The sequence below is a fragment of the Hemicordylus capensis genome, chromosome 3, assembly GCF_027244095.1.
Source record: "Hemicordylus capensis ecotype Gifberg chromosome 3, rHemCap1.1.pri, whole genome shotgun sequence".
NCBI classification, from domain to species: Eukaryota; Metazoa; Chordata; class Lepidosauria; order Squamata; family Cordylidae; genus Hemicordylus; species Hemicordylus capensis.
The window spans coordinates 347,599,804-347,619,810 of NC_069659.1; the positions used below are offsets into that span (position 1 = coordinate 347,599,804).

General features: G+C 45.7%; 1 long non-coding RNA gene across 3 annotated transcripts; it reads right to left on the minus strand.

Annotated features, from left to right (window-relative positions):
* Positions 1-365: 365 nt before the first annotated feature.
* Positions 366-19,782, minus strand: LOC128351583 (uncharacterized). Of its 3 annotated transcripts, XR_008319885.1 has the most exons (4): positions 15,557-19,782; positions 11,495-13,713; positions 10,424-10,554; positions 366-2,486 (listed from the first exon to the last, which is right to left on the minus strand). It is a non-coding gene; the product is annotated as an uncharacterized LOC128351583 (long non-coding RNA). The 3 variants fall into 3 exon arrangements; XR_008319884.1 differs by lacking the exon at positions 366-2,486 and having other exon boundaries at positions 10,401-10,554; XR_008319886.1 differs by lacking the exons at positions 366-2,486; positions 11,495-13,713 and having other exon boundaries at positions 10,401-10,554.
* Between the last annotated feature and the right edge of the window lie 225 nt (positions 19,783-20,007).

Sequence of the window (20,007 nt, forward strand, 5' to 3'; positions counted from 1 at the left end):
CCTAGCCTACTTCACAGGGTTGTTGTGAAAGAGAAACTCAAGTATGTAGTACACCGCTCTGGGCTCCTTGGAGGAAGAGCGGGATATAAATGTAAATAATAATAATAATAATAATAATAATAATAATCCCCGCCAGCAGGAAACTAAAGATAAATAAATATTCCCCTTTCGCCACCCCCTATTTTAGTCTAGGGAATCCTCCTTTCCTTGTCAAGGGGAATCCCCTTTACAAATATATTGCCGAAGCTGGCCTGTGAGCTGGCTTGGCCACCTTGATGGCTGAACTGGAGCAAACCTGACTGGACCAAAGTCAGGACTTTTATCTCTTTAGGTGGGAGTGCAATCCATTTGTAAAGCAGGAGGTCTTGGTATGGATGAAAACGGTGCAAAAGCCCAAGTTTAAGGGGACGTGTGTTTCATATTAACGTTTAATTTAGTTATCATCTGCTCTCTCGAATATGATCAAAGCAGTCTAAACATGACATACAATTCATTAAAATCACAAAAAGAATAAACCCAACAGCACTCTGGAGCGCAAACACAGCACAAAGCAATAGAAACAGCACAACAGAGACTTTTCTAGAAGCAATTTTATCAGACACCCTGCCCAACCCTTCCCTCTCATTTTTTGTTTAAAACTGCATATTTAGTTAGTTAGTTAGTTAGTTAGTTATTCGATTTCTCTACCGCCCTTCCAAAAATGGCTCAGGGCGATTTACATAGAGAAATAACAAATAAAAATAAGATGGCTCCCTGTCCCCAAAGGGCTCACAATCTAAAAGAAACATAAGACAGACACCAGCAACAGTCACTGGAATTACTGTGCTGGGGGTGGAGAGGGCCAGTTACTCTCCCCCTGCTAAATAAAGAAAATGACCACATTAGAAGGTGCCTCTTTACCAAGTTAGCAGGGGTTACTTATCAGAATTAAAAATATTTAATTGGCATTCTCCCCCCAAAAAGAAAGCATAATATTGTACCTTATGAGTCAGACAAATTGCAGCTTATTATGCAGTGCATTATACTGCATTGGATGGTCTGCATCACAAGTAATCATCAGGCTTAGCAACCATAATCCAAGGCAGAGTTAGACCCGATGTGCCTCCCTCCAGGGATGGATCTGGGTTTTGGGGGCTGTGGCTTCCCTCTGCCCTTGCTCCTCTAGTCCAGGGGTTCCCAACCTTGGATCCCCAGCAGTGTTCCCTGTAAGAGGGATCCCTAGATGTTACCAATGGCATGGGTAGGGCCCACAAAACAGATAGCTATATATGTGGGAGCTTCATTCAGGCATTCAGTTGATCTTTATAGGGTGAGGGGCAGCTCCTGCTATTCACTGGGTGTGTGTTTGTGGAGGAGTGCCTTAATGACAGTCACAAGGAACAGCCAATCAACACTATATATCATGGCTAGGTGGAGCAGTAGGAGGGAGGTGGCTTCGTGATTCTCATAACAGCAACAGATCAGCAATCTGAACAGTCAGCTTTTCCTGAAGATAGGAGAAACTAGTTGCTCCCAGGCTTAATTCATGTTTCAAATTTATATAAATCTAAAAGCTATTATTATAGACCCACAGTAGCCTCACCCATTTCAGTGGCCTTGCCCCTTAATGCAGCGTTCCCAACCTTGGGTCCCCAGATATTGCTGGACTACAACTCCCATCATCCCTAGCCACAATGTCCATGGTTAGGAACCCCTGCCTTAAGGTCTACCTCATCAGGCATGCTTAGGTCTTTGCTGGATTGTGACCAGCATTTCTTCCATTCACTGAGGCTATTCCTACAATCACTGGAATATGGGCTAAGGGAGCTTAGCCTGATTTCCAGGGATCGTGGGAATCACTGGGCTCGCAGGCGAGCCCGGTGCTCCCAAGGCAGCTAGCCCACCGAATTCCACCTCCCATTAAATGAAGTTAACACAGTGAGTGCTCTGTTAACCTCATTTTTTCTCTCGCACACAAGTAGGCCCCCTACTGGGAGGCTGCAAGCAGCCTCCAGGACTCGGGGGTCTCTGCAGGAGGCCCCACATGCTCATGCAGGGCATCCTGGAACTTCCAGGGGCCACGCGGCCCCCGATCCCCATGGCCCCCGATCCAGCCATCCAGGGCTGCCTTTTGATCGTCTGTGGGGAGAGGGGGCTAAGCCTGCTCTCCCCACAAACCCAGAAGAAGCTCTTCCCACCGATCGTGAGAAGCGCTTCAATGTGCTTCATATAATGCATCCTAGTAAACCTTACCATACCATGGCAGAGATATTACTGTATTTTCATATGCAGATTTGGGCGGGGGTGGTGGGGGCTTCTGAGGATGAGTGGCAATGGCTCTGTTCACAACATATCCAAGGTGAGTGGACATGCGGACTGGGCTAGCAGGATCATGGCAGAAGTGAGTGAACTGCAGGATCTCAGGTCCTCTTGGTTAGGTCCAAGTCCTTATGGTTGCAGAGGTTGGGACGGGAGGATCTGTTTAAATCCTGGTCACATCTCAGAAGCTAGAAAGGAATGGGAGAGGGGTTCCAATTGTCGAGAGATTGCATTTCAATTGCTATAAATATTTTATTTATATTTTATTTGTTTCTGAAATGTAATATCCTACTGATTAAATGTTTTATAGCTGCTTCCCTTATGAACACAAAGTAATCATACATAAATTTAAGTAAGGGTCCATTCACAAATGACTCCATTTTCTCCTTCTCCTTTCACTTCCTTTTCATAGGTACACAGGAAGCTGCCCTCCACTGAGTCAGACCTTTGGTCCATCTAGCTCAGTATTGCCTACCTCTGACCCATTGGGTTTCACAGCAGCTTCATCTTTATGGTCCTTACCACAGCTAAAAATGGAATTATGCAAATATGGGAGATGTGGATAACTTATTGAAGGCACAAAGTACACACACACACACACGTTAAAGGCAGAGGCCTTTTGGATAAATATTTGCCTGCATGTGTCCATCATGTAAGCCCTGTAGGAATAAGCCATCCTGTTTTGGCACACCAGAATGCACCTAACCAAAGAGAACATGAGTGAACAATCATCTGAGCACATGTAGTTTGCACTTCTGCTGCATGCATTAACTCACAGGGCTAGCAGTTTACCTGAAGACATCTGATGAGCTGAAGGCAGAGCTACAATTTGCAGGGTGGATCAATAACTGAGCAACCATGTTGCAAGATCATGGGCTCCCTGGGTCCTGTGGGGCAAGGGGACTCTCCTAGGGCCCCACAAGGAGCGAGGTGGGAAGCCACCGCATGCCCAGCATTTGCCTCCTCCAAGACAGCCCCCCCCGCCAGCTCACCATTCACTGGACACCACCTCATGCCTGCCAGTCCTTTCCCTCGCCACCCAGGGCAGGATTAAGCTAGTGCAGGGCCTGTAGCATATGTTATAAAGGGGCCCTAAAGGGGACCATATCAACAGTTTATGTTACAAAAACTAAGTAGCGGAATCAACAAGGACTAGTGAACAATGAAAAAATTATGTGACCTCAAAGCGGGCATTTATACACGGCACACAATCACACTAGCAAGTCACAAAGCGACAGTAATTAATTGACAGTCCAGCCTGGAGTCGCACATCCCTTGTCACAGGCTCAAACGGTGGCGCACCCGGACCGTGTCCAGCCCTGAAGTCACACATCCCTTATCGCAGGCTCACCACGGTGGCGCATTCTCCAGCGGCGTAACAGCGCACACTACAGCGGCTTGGGAGCGTGGGAGATAGCACAAAGGACACCACGCCTGCACACGACACAGCAAGGAGCCAACCCACACACGCCCGCACACACGCAGAACCCACAACACGCACCATGCAGCTCCACCGGCATGGAAACAACAGCGTTGCCAGATCGTTAGAATTCGGTGAGATGCCGATTTCACCAGACAGCTTGCAAACATTTAGTGTGGGGCCCTTGGAAATGCGGGGCCCGTAGCATATGCTACTTTTGCGACTAGGTTAATCCGGCACTGCCGCCACCCCCAGCTAGCCGCAGGCTTCTGTGCACTTGTCCAGTGCATTTGCCATGGCTGGCAAAGAGCAGCAGGCTGACTATGGCCCAATATAATGATGTCACCATGATGTCATTACCCATGCCATGGACGGGGTTGCAGAGGCCAACAGCAGCAGTGGAGGGTGAATGTGGGGGTGCCAGCGGGTGAGCTCATGGAGGGGTAAGTGCAGCCCTGACTAACCTGGGCATGGTCTGCTGCCTACATTACGAGTGGTGTGGTGTGCACTTCCAATGCTGTGGCATGCTGATTAGGCTCACTGTAGTTGGAAACTCATTTAATAAACTTATAAATGTAGTAAATTATGAATGGATATGAAATTTGCCTGAGGGGGCATAATGAGCACACACCACTCTTCTGGGGGGAGGGAGGCAGAGCAAGAGGAGGGGGAGGACAGCCAGTTAGTCGAGGAAATCTTGAGTTCGTTCCAGCCAGGGGTTCTGAATTGGAGACGGACGTCGATGCCAGTTTGAGGTCCAGTGCAAAAAGGCTGTATGTGTAATGTCAGTGATGGAACAAGTTACATATCATCTTGCTTATGAAAAGACATTTAATTCGTTGGGGCTTTTAAAACTCCATGCTCAACAACACATTTGCATAGAACATTATGCAAAATGCTCCTTTTGATGTTGCAAAAGACATGTGAGAAGAGGCATAAAAGAGATCAGCATACGAGATCAGAGATCTCCCTCTCCCTCCCTTGCAGGACAAAAGCTTGAGGTCATTCATAGAAACTGACGGGCTCTGGGCTTCAGGCATCAGCCCATAGAACTCCTTGTCACAATATGCATCAGCCCATAGAACTCCTTGTCACAATATTTATTCTGTTTGGTTGTTATTCCTTTCATTTGCTGCTGTGATCAGAGGGAGGGGAGATTTAATCCCCAATGACTTCTATTGTTTATTGCTCTGCATGTTTAAAAATTCCAAAAAGTAATTTAAAAAGAAACCGTGTTGTGATGGCTAATACAATAAATCAGGGGGACTCAAACATGAGTCCCCCTAAGGCCATTGTGGTTGGGGACAATGGGAATTGTAGGCCAACAACAGCTGGGGACCCAAATTTGAGAACCCCTGGCATAAATGGGTTTTTTAAAGATTAGATAAATGTGTCCCCCATGGCTTAAGATCAGGTTAGCTTAGAGGCCATCTCATATGATCCTACTCAGATTCTCAGGTCACTGGGAGAGATTCTCTTAGATAACTCCCCACCTTGGAAGGTCCACTCCCATCCCTCACCCCCGACCAGTTGCATTCCACTGCCACTTGATTTTGTTTGTTTGAGCAGACCCTTAGCCTGGGTAAAATTCATGGAGGACAAATTTGTCAATGGCTACTAATCTTGAGGGCTATAGGTTACTCCCGGGGTGCACTGGGGCAATGGCAGGCAAGGTGGCATGCCTTCGTCTCCTGCTGTTAGCACTAGTTCTGAAGAATCCAGACCAAGTCATAGCTGTAACAACTCATCTTTACTTTAAACTTGCAGAAAATATGCTGGATGTGAAAGCTGGAGTACATGTGCTTGGGATGGAAGGAGAAGTCAGTGTGTATGTGCTGGAATGCAGGTTCACATATCAATTCCTCTTCTTCAGGAATTAAAGGCAGCATGGACCCTTTACTTTCTGGCTAGAGATAATGGAGTTGCAGTCACAATTCCAACACCTGCTAGAGGGTTTCCCAGAGGTATCAGAATCAGGGCTGTCCCTAGGGTTTGGGGCACCTAGGCAAAGCTTGACATCCTCCCAGCAAGTGTGGAGACCTGGCTTTAACTTGAGCTGCACAGGCAGTTCATTCACCAGGATGGGAGAGAAAGAGAGCAAAGCAAGGCAAAGCTGGCTTTGCTCGCTTGCTCTTTCTACCCCCTCCTGTGCCCCTCGCTTCCCCTCCAGGGAAAAGAGCAAATATCAGTAATTGCTTGGAGAAGGAAAGGGGGACATGTAGCAGTAGCACCCTCCAAAACCTGGTGCCCTAAGTGACTACCTAGCTCTGCCTAGTGGATAGGTCAGCCCTGATCTGAATGGCCACTGGACCAGATAGGCCTTGGCCTAATCCAGCAGGGTACTGACTATATTTTTATGCATTGCTTGATTATGCTGGTTCTCTTCTTGATGTTAACAGTAGCTGACATCCAGACTAACACCCAAAAACCACTTAGTGCACATAGTAGGAGAAGGATGTTTTTTGCTGTTCTCCCTTCCCCCTGGAGCCCATTGTGGTCCCAAAAATATGTTCCTGAGAACTGCAGAACCCTCAGAGACATATTTTTGGGAGGCACAAATGGCTGCAGAGGAAAGGAGGATTGGCAAAAACCACCCCTTCCCTGTTGCACTTGCAAAACATTTTTCAGTGGATGCCTAATATCCGTCTGTATGTCAGCGAAAATTGTTAATGTTTTATGGTGTTTGTTCATCTGCTGCTTGTTTGCTGTGTGTTTAATGTTTATATTTTACAGACCACTGTTAGCTGCCTTGAATGGTTCACATTCTGAGTCAGAAAGTTGAGATATAAGAACTAGAGATGTGTACAAAACAAAATTTTCAATTCATTTCAAATTTGAATCAAATTCTGAAAATTCATTTTGAATTCATATCAGATTCAAATTTGGTCCAAAAATTCAATTTGAATTGAATTCAAACCATTTTGACCCTGTTTTGATGCCCTTTTTTAAAAAAACACACACAACTAACCAGGGGGCCTGGTTGGTTTTTAAAAGGTGCCAAATGGCTCTCAAATCAAATTTGATCAAATCAAAATTTTGTTTCAAATTCGGATCAAATTGCCCTTTTGAGGGTAGATTCAATTCAAATTTGAATCACTTGAATCACCCAGATTTGAGTTGAATCAATTTGAATTTGAATTAATTTGCAAATCCCTAATAAGAACAGGCAAATGAATAATAAATTGATATTTACACCCAATACACTTACCAGTTACCACTTACCCAATACACTTACTTAATCATTGTTTGTGCTATAGAGGAAGAAACCATGTACCCTCCCTTCATCAAGTATACTGTGTGCAAAGGGTTACACTCAAGAAGGGCCACAGATACCTAAGCTTGATTCCCACACTCACCTCCTGACCCTGTTTTGAGGTGGAAGAATCATGTGAAACAAGCCTCCATGTATGGTACCAACATTCCCTTCTGTATTATGACATTATGGGCTGGTTCAGATAATACCTTATTAGCCCATGTGATCAGAAAGGGGACACACCAAAACCAAGTCCATTGGTGCATCTTCCACAGGCATTCTGACACGTCCCTGGCATGACTATTTATCAGGTGTGGGAAGGCTGTTCATCTGAAGGTCACAGAGCACTTGAAAGGAAGTAAAAGAGTCGCACCATGGGGATGTTCTGAAAGTAGGTCCTAGGCATAAGGGGCAGTGAGGGAGAAATGGAGGAGTTGCTTGAGGGAGCAGGAGACCTTTGGAGAGCACTTCAAGTTGCTCAGAACAAGCAATGCAGAGGGCAAGGCCATAATTCAATGGTAGAGCATCTGACTCCCACCTGAAACCTTGGAGAGCTGCTGCCAATCTGTGTAGACAATACTGAGCTAGATGGACCCAAGGGTCTGACTCAGTATAAGGCAGCTTCCTATGTTCCTAATAGCTGGAAGATCCAAGTCTGGGCCCCCTGCCTTATAATATCTGAGGAAGAGGGCATAGCTCAGTGGTAGAACATCTGTTTTGCATGCAGAAGATCCCAAATTCAATCCCCAACATCTGCAGGTAGGGCTTGGAAAGACTCCTGCCTTGAACTTTGGAGAGCTACTGCCAGTCAATGTAGACAATACTGAGCTAGATGGACCGATGGCCTGACTCGGTATAAGGCAGCTTCTTGTGTTCCTGAACATCCACCACTGCTATTGTTGCTTGCATTGCTGCCTCCATTCCGATCCTCCCTGCTTTCTTTCTGCATCTTATTTAATAATCTCTCTTGCCTCCCCCGGGTATCCCTGGCTTTTGCTGCACTTTGGCAATGTTATACATTTTCATCCCAAGCGAGGAGCCGTGTGTCTTCTTTAGGTACAGTTCTGATGAGGAGGCAGTTAATTAGAAAGCTAATTTACCTATGCAATGCATTTGGGTTCAGAAACTTCCTTAGATGCAGTGCAGGGGATGAGACAGTTAATTACTCTGCTAAATGAGCTGCAGCCTCCTGTGGCATTTGCATGCACGGACAGATGAACGTTTTATCTGTCTACACAGAAAATGTTCACCATCAGTCTTCTTTAATGCCCCAGCATTCTTTGGATGTGTGTGTGTGTGTGTGTGTGAGAGAGAGAGAGAGAGAGAGCGAGAGAGCGAGAATAAATGAATGAATGAATGAGAATGCTTCTGTTTCTAACTTGCTTCTTTCTAACTCGCTTCGAACCACTGCTTCAAATTACAGTTCTCTGGATCTTAAATCCTGAGCCTCTTAGCTCATGAATGTACAGATTTGCTGAGGTCAAGGCAGAGTTCAGCCCTCCGCATGTTCTAATGCCTCCACTCCAGCAAAGCGAGTCAATTCTGTAAAGATCATTACATCCATATGTGTATTCCCAACCTGCTAACTGAGCAAGTCCCCTGCTAACTGAGAAAAGAGGCACCTTTTAAAAGTGGTGATTCTCTTTATTTAGCAGGGGGAGAGCAACTGGCCCTCTCCATCCCCAGCACAGCATCCCTCCAGTGGCTGATGCTGGTGTCTTTGTTGTTGTTGTTTTTTAGATTGTGAGCCCTTTGGGGACAGGGAACCATCATGTATGTATGTATGTTTGTATGTATGTATGTATGTATAAACCACTTTGGAAACTTTTGTTGAAAAGTGGTATATTAATATCCATCATATTCGTATTCACAGTTTTCTGCTCCTCATAAGCAGAGTTCCCAAGACAGAGGTTCCCATCTCCACCCACTAGGCTAGCTCAGGAAAATAAATTCAAATTTCAAATTACGATTCATCCAAGGTGGCCAATCAGCACATTAGCCCCAGTATAGCAATGGCATACACAGAGCACAAAAGGAGTCTTCAAGGGGTGGGAATGGGAAATGGTTGGAAAGGAAGGTTCAGTGGCAGCGTATGCCTTGTATGCAGAAGGTCCTGAGAACTCTATTCAAAAGGATTTCAGGAAATGAGCCTGAGATCTTAGAAAGCTGTTGTCTGTAAGAGTCGATAGTATTGAACATGGCCCAATGGCCATTTGACTCAGTATCAGGCAGCTGCAGCTATAATATAAAGATGCTTGGGCCTCACTGACTGATTCACTTACTGATTCGTTCACTCACTGACATGAAACTCCCAGACCAAACCACAAAAGACAAAAACATTCTGTTTTCGCTGGAAGGTTCTAGACCTTGCTCTCGCTACCAAAAAAAAATTCCCAAACCCTAAACAATCATTACTTACCCGGAAATTCCAAAGAAACTCTTCCATTGGAAAGCATGATAAATGAGACCACATAGAGCTAGGAAAAGACTAGAGTCACAGCAAGATAAGACATTAAGATGCTTGCAAACGACAAGCCGTTTCACTAGCATGCTCATATGGCTCTTTACTGCAGATGGGATTTGCACTGCAGTTTGCTAAAGATCAATGGTTTCCAGTGGTGTCTTGAGGAAACTTGGTGCTCTTTGGAATATATCTGACTCAGTTTAAGGTGGCTTTATACATTAAACAATTTGCATCTCCTCTCAATAATCCCATCCTTCCTGGCAACTGGGAATTGCCCTGGCAGCTTGAAGTAATGCAGTCCATTCCCTGTGCTGGTTGCCTGTGGGTCCAGTATAGGGCTCATGGCTTGAAGGCAGGAGATTTAGCAAGGAATCAGGCAGGGCATTTGCCTGTGAGTAGCTCAGCCAGCGTCCGAGCAACCAGTTCTTCAGAATGAGGAGCCAAGCCAAGTCCGAGTGAGTAACTTTAGAGAGTCAGAGGAAGTCTTATTGCTTGTGTCATCTGATACCCACTGGACAGAAGACTGCAGTACTTCCCTCTGGCCATCAGCAGTGGTGGTGCTGGAGGGCAACAGAGAATTGACCAGAAGTTCCTTCTTCTGGAAAGCTGCCAATAGGGGGTAAGGTGCCTGGCATTGTTTCCAGATTCACCTGTTTTGAGATCACCATCACATACAATAAGGTTGTCATGAGATATTTAAGAAGGCAGTAAGGCTGAGCTCATGAGCCACCTAATGGTGCAGCAGGGAAGTAACTTGCCTAGGGAGCAAGAGGTTGCTGGTTCAAATCCCCGCTGGTTCAAATCCCCAGACAATGGGAAACACCTATATCAGGCAGCAGCAATATAGAAAGATGCTGAAAGGCGTCATCATCTCATACCGCTCGGGAGATGGCAATGGTAAACCCCTCCTGTATTCTACCAAAGACAACCACATGGCTCTGTGGTTGCCAAGAGTCGACACAGACTCAACAGCACAACTTTACTTTACTTTAAGAGTGAGCTCAGGTCTGAAGACTTCAAATGTTGCTTCCCCTGCTGTGTGATTCTCAGGATAGACGAAAAGCAAATTCATCTTATTTTTTCAGTTAAAACAAGGTCTCCCTGTCTGTGGATTTCACCCTGTCAATGACATTAAAGAGGAATGTTATATAGTTCTTGTATTTGGGGGTGGGGGGTGGGGAAATAAATAAATAAATAAATAAATAAATAAATAAGAACCAGCCTATTGACTGAAAACTTCAGTGAAATCTGTAGATTTCCTACCTGTAACTCAAAATCCTCCCAGTTTCCCTCCCAGCACAAACGAATCAATGATCTCAAATATGCAACATCCTTGCTTTTAAACTTCAAAGGATACTCAGTATAAATAAGTATAGAATGATGCATATTGGAGCAAATCAAATAAAATAAAAACAAAAATAAAAACTCCAACATCATATATAAACTGATGGGGGTATACATGGGCAGTAGCTAAGGGCTAGACTTCAGGTTACATTATACCAGGGGTTCTCTAACTTGCATCCCCGGATGTTGTTGGACTACAACTCCCTTGGAGCCCTTTGTGACTAGTATTTGCCAAGGGAAAATTGCCCCATTGTTGCAATGGGAGCATAATTTTTTTTTGGCAAACAGCAGTAACAGGGCTGATCCTGATCAAGACCTAGCCAAAGATAGACTTTTAGCCACTCTGTCCCTCCATGGCCCTGATTGTGTTTGTGTGGACCGTGATTCAGCTGTTACTTTAAAAAGAAAAGTTAAGCACATCAGCACTAATGCTTAACCCATTGTCTTGTTCGACCCTAACCAGAACTGCCAGTGGAATAATGCCTTTCTCTTGGCATTTACACAAAGCAGAAACCATCAACGCTTTTCCAAGGAATATCCAAAGTAAGCTATTTACTGTGCGAGGGACCAGGAAAACGGCTCTAAGATTTAAAGCAGCTAGTTTTTCAACTCAAGATGATGCTCAGGGTGGAAATTAGTTTGTTTTTTAAGGCAGATCTTTAAATGGATAATTAATAAGTGTTTTGTGTTCAAAGGCATTCTCTGCCCGAGTTACCTTCATTAGGTCCAGGGCTGGCCCATTGGCATTTCACAGCCTGCTGAGGAAGATGGATGGTGGCTCAATGATTTGGGTCCCTCTCACTTGTCTGTTTCCAGTGAGACACAATTTATAACACACAAGGCCAGTGCTGTGCTGCTCCTTTCCGAAAGAAGGAAGGGACTGATGCAAAGAAGGCTGGGAGGCTCTCAGTCATACGGCAAAACACTTCCCAGTGGTACCATTTCAGACAGCAGCTGGGGGAATGCATGACTGCATGACCACCCCCTGTTACAAAAATACTTTGAATGTTGAAGACTAGATGTCAGAGAGAAGATTCTACCCCAGCCTTCTTCTTGACATGCTAGTTTTTGGTGGACTGGATTGGACAGGAACATAGGAAGCTGCCATATACCGAGTCAGACCATTGGTCCATCTAGCTCAGTATTGTTTACACAGTTCTCCTTCTTCTGCTTACAGGCAGGAGTCTCTCTCAGTCCTATCTGGAGATGCCAGGGAGGGGACTTGGAACCTTCTGCATGCAAGCAGGCAGGTGCTCTTCCCAGAGAGGCCCAACCCCTAAGGCATATCTTACAGTGCTTACACATGTAGTCTCCCATTCAAATGCAAACCAGGGTGGACCCTGCTTAGCAGAGGGGACAATTCATGCTTGCTGCCACATGTCAGCCCGTTGTGTGAAGGGAAGTGATGGCACACCACTCCTTTCTGGCTGACTCTGGCTTTCCCTGTATCTACACATGTGTACACTACCTTCCCGCAGATGGGATTCCTTATGCCAGCTAACAAGCAGCCATCTTTGCTTTATTGACTTTAGAAATCCATATCCACTAAATCTTCCAGACATCTGGCTGAGTTGTATTCTAGCAGGGGTGGAGCTGCAATTGGGCTGACGGGTTCAAAGAACCCAAGCAGCCCAGTTCCTGAGAGTCACCTGGCTGTCCCCACCGCCAGCTCCAGCCTTGCCTCATTCTCAAATTTCCTCATTCCCAACAAATTTCCGGCTCGGAAATGAGCTCTTCAGGGCCGTGTGGGCCCTTCTGGGTGCTGGCCATGCCCACTGAGGCATGGCTGATGTGCACAAGGGGCTGCTGGGGCAAACAGGAGCCCACTCTCCCCTGGCTACGCACCTGTGTTTTAGGATTAGCCCTACACCGTCTAACACATGTATTCACGTGTTATAGTCTATCAGAGTTTTAACTGCATCCAGGTATTCAAGGTCACCACAATTTGATTTGTATTTTATTACTTGACTGGGTTTATTTCATTTTTTTAAAAAAGTTCTACATTATGTCCCTTACTAACTGAGCAAAGAGGCACTTTTTAAAAGTGGTGATTCTCTATTGAGCAGGGGGAGAGCAACTGGCCCTATCCATCCCCAGCACAGCATCCCTCCAGTGGCTGTTGCTGGGGTCTACCTTATGTTACTTTTTGAGATTGTGAGCCCTTTGGGGGCAGGTATCCATATTTATTTATTAAATTGTGTGTGTGTGTATTTCTCTCTCTCTCTCTCTCTGAACCTCCAAGAAATTTTGTCAAAAAGTGGTATATAAGTATTTGTAGTAGTAGTTTGTAATAGTTTTTATGCTTGTGCTATGCTATGCTGTGCTGCATTGTGTTATGACCAGTGGGTACAACAATAAGCCTTTTCTATTCTATGCACAGGGATGGAATATCTGAGTGCCAGCTAATCATATGGTTGATTTAAACAGCATGATTGGATGGCAGTTGGGCATTCTGTTCTTACATTTATATGCAGGGCACCACCAGGGATGATGCACTGGGTGGTTAGGGAAGACATTGTATGCTCTATTGCCGTGTGTGTGTATGTGTGTGTGCAAGCATATGTGTGTCAGGTAGCATTCAGCCATGAAATCTCCTAGCTGCTGTTTAAGTGGTACCTACCAAGAATTGTTTTGAGACAAGATCAGCTATTTGTCTAGAGAGGCTCTGAGTAACAACCACAAGAACAACAATGGGTGATATGCTGAGGAAAATTACTCAGAGTGGTCCCACTGAAATTAAAAGGACAAGTTAGGCAATGTCTAATGTCTTTTAAAATTCAAATTTAAGAGGAGGAGGAGGAGGAGGAGGTGGTGGTGGTGGTGGTTCCTCATTCCATTAGGGCTCGCAGTCCAAAAAGAAGTACAAAGTAGACATCAGCCACAGTTACCAGAGTGATGCCGTGCTGGGGTTGAACAGAGCCAGTTGTTGTTCTCCTGCGAAAATATAAAGAGAATCACCACCCTGAAAGGTGTTTCTTTACCCAATAGTAGTGGCATATAAGAAACAATAGATCCAGGTATTTCTATAGGGGTTATTCAGAAATGTCAGCTTCATTTCTAAATCATTCATATGTGATTTACATGCAGGAGAATATTCCTTGGTTTTTTCACCTCAGAAAGGGCCACATTCAGTGATGTCACATGACATAGTCCCAGAATTCCCCTCTGCACTGCTTTCTAGAAGAAGTATTTGGGTGGGGGGTGAAGGAAGAAGCACCCTGGGAAAGAGTCAAACCAGCATACACGGGTCTTATAATATCCATATGGAGAAAGGGGTTAGGCTAGATGTACATGCCACTCTTAGAAAAAGCCGGCTTCCTCCTCACATTCATTCTTCTTTCTAGCCCTATTCACACATTATGTTCAACACACGTACATTCTGTGCACAGTGGCCACACACACAAATCTTTATGCATGTACAGTCATTCACACCAGGGACGCAGCTATAATTGAGCAAATGGGTTCAAAGAACATGGTCCCCCCGGCTCCGGAGGGCCCCCCAGCTCCACCCCTCCCTATTTTCTTCATTATCTCCCTCACTTCGAGGGGCCACCGGAGAGAGAACACGGGCCCCCTCTCCCCTAGCTATGCCCCTGATTCACACATTACGTTTAGTGCACATATAGCAGTACACTTCCTTTCTGTACCCTGCATCTGAGGGTGCCTGTACCCAGGTTCACTTATGCAATGAACACAAATGTACAGTCTTTCACTCAAAAACATGTACTGTTTACAGATACCTACAAAATAATATCTGAATAGGCTTCCTGTGACAACGTTATAGGAGTTAACAAGGCTATTCACATGAGCAGGGCAGCCCAGCCTGGGTTAGGCTGCTGGCGTGCAGCGCCAGAATTGCAGCCCAGCCTGGTGCTGTTCACCTGCCTAACCCTACCTTAAACTCCAGCCTTTAGTCAAGGTTCAGGGCCTGAGCATTCTCTTAACCCCGGTGTCGGGGTTGTGTGGGTGCTCCGGCTGCATGCAGCCCAAGCACGCAGAGTTGAGTGCCTAGAGCGCCAAACTCCTGGGGGATTTCCCCAATGTACCACACTCATCACACAGTGCATTGTGGGATATCCGGAGGCTGGGATGCATTGTGATGCAGAGATTGGCTGTGCTCCAAGCAATGAGTATCATGTGGGAGAGCAATTTGCGCACCCCACCAATGTGAAAGGATCATGGGCAGGGGGAGGTAAGTTGGGCACAGCCTCCTCTGCCTGGCTGCCCAGCAGCCATGTGAATAGCTTTAAAGTGTGTTAAGTGTTGTTAAACTGAGATAGCTGTGAGCACATGGCGTAAAGTGGCAGAGAGAGTGAGAGAGCAAGAAGACAATCTTTTCTCTGTTTGCCGATGGAAGGCACCCAGCAAGTATATACTGCAAAGTGTCATTTGTTAACTTTCTTTTTAAAAAATCCACTTGTTATAGCAGACTTGGTTTTCTTAAGGGAATGTCACAAGAGCGCCCTTTTCTGCTATAATTTGGTTGTCTTTGACTATTTTCATAGTGAAAGGGAGTAAGACAGGTTTTCTCTTCTCTTCACACACACACACACACAGACACAGAGACGTGCTTCTACCTGATCCCAGCTAAATGCCAAGGTGACACTCGGGGAATTTTCCTTTTGGCACGGTACGGTGCTTTTCCGCGCTGCTCTCTCTGCACCACATTTCAGTGTGCGCTCCTTTCTGCCGCCTTAACAAGGGCTCCCACTGCTTTGCTTATTGTCTATTAACTCCAGAGGTGAGCACATCAGCCTGTGAAATCAGAAACATTTACCATGAAAAAAGGGAAAAGCTGAAATCCCATTTTCTCTCCACTGCTTGACGGGAAATGGTCTGTCAGTGCCAGCCAGGGCTCTTGCGGAGCAGTGGCTGAATTCATTATGGAGCCAAGGCTCGCAGTCAGCACTTCTGGAAAGAAAAGCATTTGTAAAGCAGAAAGGGTCAAGGCCTGCGCTCTCAACTTGTTGGGTTCCTCCCTTCCCCTCCCCACCCCCCGTCTCCAGGATCTGCTTTCCCTAGTCAGAGCTCGGTGGCGGCAGTCACTTGCTCTGCCTCTTTCACAGGGCCGCTTCTGACAAGCCGGCAGCTGGGTAATCCAGAGCCCCGCCACTGTCCGAGCAGACCACACACAGGCCCTTCTTTCCTCCCCCTCTGGACTCCCAACATGCCACTTTCATTCTGGGGATTTGAGTTTCCATTAGTGTCTGCTTGGTGGCCCCTTCTTCTTTACACTGGCATTTCCATGGCTGCTTAACTTGGCTGCCTTTCATTAGCTCCAAGGTTTCCCTTGAAATTTGCGTCTGTTATCACCTAAAGGACACAAACGGTTATTAGATTTGGGGGCCTTGTTGTTCTCCATGTCATTGTTTCCCCCACCCCCACCCCTCTTCCTCTCTGGGGTCTTCCCCTAAATGATGAGGCTTGCCACACATCTTTATAACATCATTCACAATTCTACGACTTCTTTTGATCTCCCGTGTTCTTCCCGTCCTTGACAAACACATGTTGCAGTGATCTTGGCTGTTTTTCAAGTGGGGACCACTTCGGCAAGATACCATCAGTGTGAGAGCCACTTCCCACTGTGCTGATTTCCGCACAGCCCTGCGTTTTTCTCAGTGCTGAGAGGGCCCTTTAAGAGAGACAGATCTCCTCTCTTAAGAGCTCTGTGGGGGGAACTTTAGGAAGGACTACACTTCCCAGCACACTGTGCACACCTTCCAAGATGGTATAGGGGCTCAAGAGGGATCTGTTTCTCCTGAAAGGAGTCCCACAGCACTGGGCAAAGCACAGCCCTGCACAGTGAGAACGGTCTCCTGCACATGGTGCCAGCGGGGCTGTGGAGAGTGTTCGGCCTTGGCCAAAACTTCACCCAGGCCCAATAAGCAATGCGTCAAGAAGCTGCACTTAGAGTTGATGCCTCCCCCCACTCGTCTCCAGGCCTTACAATGAAGAAGACAGACAGACTGTCTTCCTGATGGACCAAAAGGCCCTGTGGGTCAGAAGTGACCTGGCAACTCAGGCTGAGCTGAACCAACTTACTACATTTTGGGGTATATTTTTGTGCACAAGCGCCTCCCGTGTTCGGCTATTTTTGGCACTTACTGCAAATGCATACATGCTGTCTTGATGCTCTGGTCACTTTGTGTTTCGATTACTGCAGTGCATTGTGCATGGGGCTGCTTTTGAAAATGTTTCGGAAACTACATTAGTCCAAAAATGGCTGTCAAGATGGTTAGGCTAAGATGGTTAGCAAGATACCCCCTGCTAACTGGCCCTATCCACCCCCAGCACAGTGCCTCCAGTGACTGTTGCTGGTGTCTATCTTACATTTCTTTTAGATTGTGAGCCCTTGGGGGACAGGGATCCATCTTATTTGTTTGTTTATTTGTTTGTTATTTCTCTATATAAACCGCTTTGGAAACTTTTGTTGAAAAGTGGTATATAAATATTTTTTTGTTGTTAACTGGAACTGGGCATTTTGATCACATCATGCCAGTGCTTTGTCAGTTTGTTTCCAAGCCTAGGTCAAAGCGCTGGTTGTAACCTTTAAAGCCCTAGCTTGCAGTCAGGTTACCTGAAAAGCACCTAATTCCATATGTTCCTGCCTGGACTTTGAGATCTTCTACAGAAGCCCTGTTCCAAGTGCCCCTGCCCAATGAGGTGAGGTGGGTGACTACTAGGGAGAGGGCTTTTCAGTGATGGCACCCCACTGATTGAACACCTTCCCCAGTGATGTTCACCTGGTACCATCATTGTGGACCTTAGGTGCAGCTGGAGACTGTTTTGTTCACTCAGGCTTTTTGGAATTATAAGTTTTAAAGTTTTTATAGTTTTTGTTTTAAATATATTGTTTTAATGGTATGTTTTATTATGGTTTTACTGTTTTGTTTGTGAGCCACTCAGAGAACAATCATTATGGGGCGGCTCTATCAATAAAATTGTTGCTTTTGCTGCTACTATTATTATTGGCCGACATACTGCACAACATTACATCAGCCTAGTAATGCTGCATGTTTTCAGTTTGCAAAAATCATGCAATGAGAGTTGCCAATTATTTCCAGTGGGTTTACTCTTGTGCAACTTCCAATTGTGCAATTTTCATGTATGTAGGACAGTATTGTTTTGTTCTGCATACATTGCACACTATTCAAGCAGCAGCAATGAACAGGGGAACAGAAGGTTGCTGAACACAACTGCAGCAATGCAAATGTTTAAGGAGATGGCTCTTCTATTTAACTGTACTGAATGTGCCACCGTCAAAACAAATATTTAAAACAATTCTAATTATATGAACCATGTATTATTTATTAGATTTGTGATATAATAAATATTGGTTGACACCTAGACTCATCTTCCACAAAAATCTTCCACCAGTATGCCAGGTCCCCCCGCCTTTCATTTTGCAATGGGGGAGGGAGGATTTCCAGCAATCTTCTTTCCCCACTGCCACTGCTTCTGCCTCCCAAAGGGTGTCTGAGAGTTGGAGGACCCTCAAGGAGATGTTTTTGGGAGACATAGGTGGCTGCAGGGGGAATTGCTTAAATCATCACTGCTCCCCTCAAAATCTGTTGCATCCATGGAAGGTTAATCTGGATATTGGCTTCTACAAAGAGATATATTTTATAAACATATTATTATTTAGATATATAATAAATATATCTAAATATATAAAGATATATTATTTAGTCTGGGCAGCGTCCAGACTAAATTACTCCTATGCAGTCCTACTGGAATTAAGGAGTCCTATAGAGGAACTCCTGAGTGATACTACTGAGCAACTTCAGGTTCAGATCACCCAAGTGGTGGTGGTGATAAGAGATGAAGAAATGTGAGAAGGAAGGCAGACAACAGGTGTTTTTATGGCACCTATCCTGGGCTTATGGACCATTCAGAAAATCCCATAACCACCCAATCTGAATCCATTCCCTTCATTCTCTACAACACAGGGAACTGCCTTACACCAAGTCAGACCCTTGGTCCATCTAGTTCAGTATTGTCTACACTGACTGCCAGTGGCTCTCCACTCCAGGGTTTCAGGCAGGAGTCTCTTCCAGCCTGTGATGAGCCATATACCCTGCTCACCACTCTGAGACTGCTAATGAGTGGGGTCTGTTCCCAAAACTAGGGGGGCGAATAATCATATGTCTTTGGGAACCAGTTTTATGGAGAGTGATGTTCTCTCTTCCTCCCTTTTAAAGCTTTCACTAAGCTTTTCTTGCTTAGGTTTGCATCCTGACAATCTCTCGGTAGCATAACTGAGGGCTGCGTGGGGTGGAGTAGAACTCACAGGACTCACTGAGTGAACTTTAAAATAAAACAAGGTTAAGTTTATTTATGTACAGTAGCTTAGAGCTTTCTCTCTTCCAAAGCAGGGCTGTACGAGCATAATGGTTTCTATAGCACTGTATCAAACTTAGTCCTTTAACAGGAGCTATACTTATATGTCACTGAGGCACCTGTGTTGTTGTTGTTGTTGTTACATTTATAAACCGCTCTTCCTCCAAGGAGCCCAGAGCGGTGTACTACATACTTGAGTTTCTCTTTCACAACAACCCTGTGAAGTAGGTTAGGCTGAGAGAGAAGTGACTGGCCCAGAGTCACCCAGCTAGTTTTATGGCTGAATGGGGATTTGAACTCGGGTCTCCCCGGTCCTAGTCCAGCACTCTAACCACTACACCACGCTGGCTCTCATACACCACGCTGGCTCTCTGTGTTGGATTCAACAAGCGTTCCCTGACTCTTAGCCCTTTTACAGGAAACAACCACCCTGGTTGAAGATCTGTTAATATACCATACACATCCAGCATTCATACATAAGAGTCACACTTGCTAACCAGAGTTGTGTACCACTTCCTACCCACCTCTCAATATCCAACCCACCAACCCAGAGACCTTCACTAGAGTCCCTATCCCTTGCCGTCCCCTGGCTCCTCCAAGCCCTTTCTACTACCACTCTCTCTCGGTTAGACCATTAGACAGTTCGGCAGTTAGACTGACAGACCATTTAACTGCCACCCTCTGCTCCATTCTAAAGCCCCTCCCTCCGGAATCCCACCGGGAGGGCGGTTCCTTGGACTTCAAAAGATGATTGACAGTGCTGGTGCCACGGCCAACCATCACACAGCTCTACATGGAGATGCCAGGAAGTAAACCGGGAACTGTCTGCATGCAAGCATGCAGATACTCTTCCACTGAGCTATGGCTCCATCTCTCCATCTCAGTGGT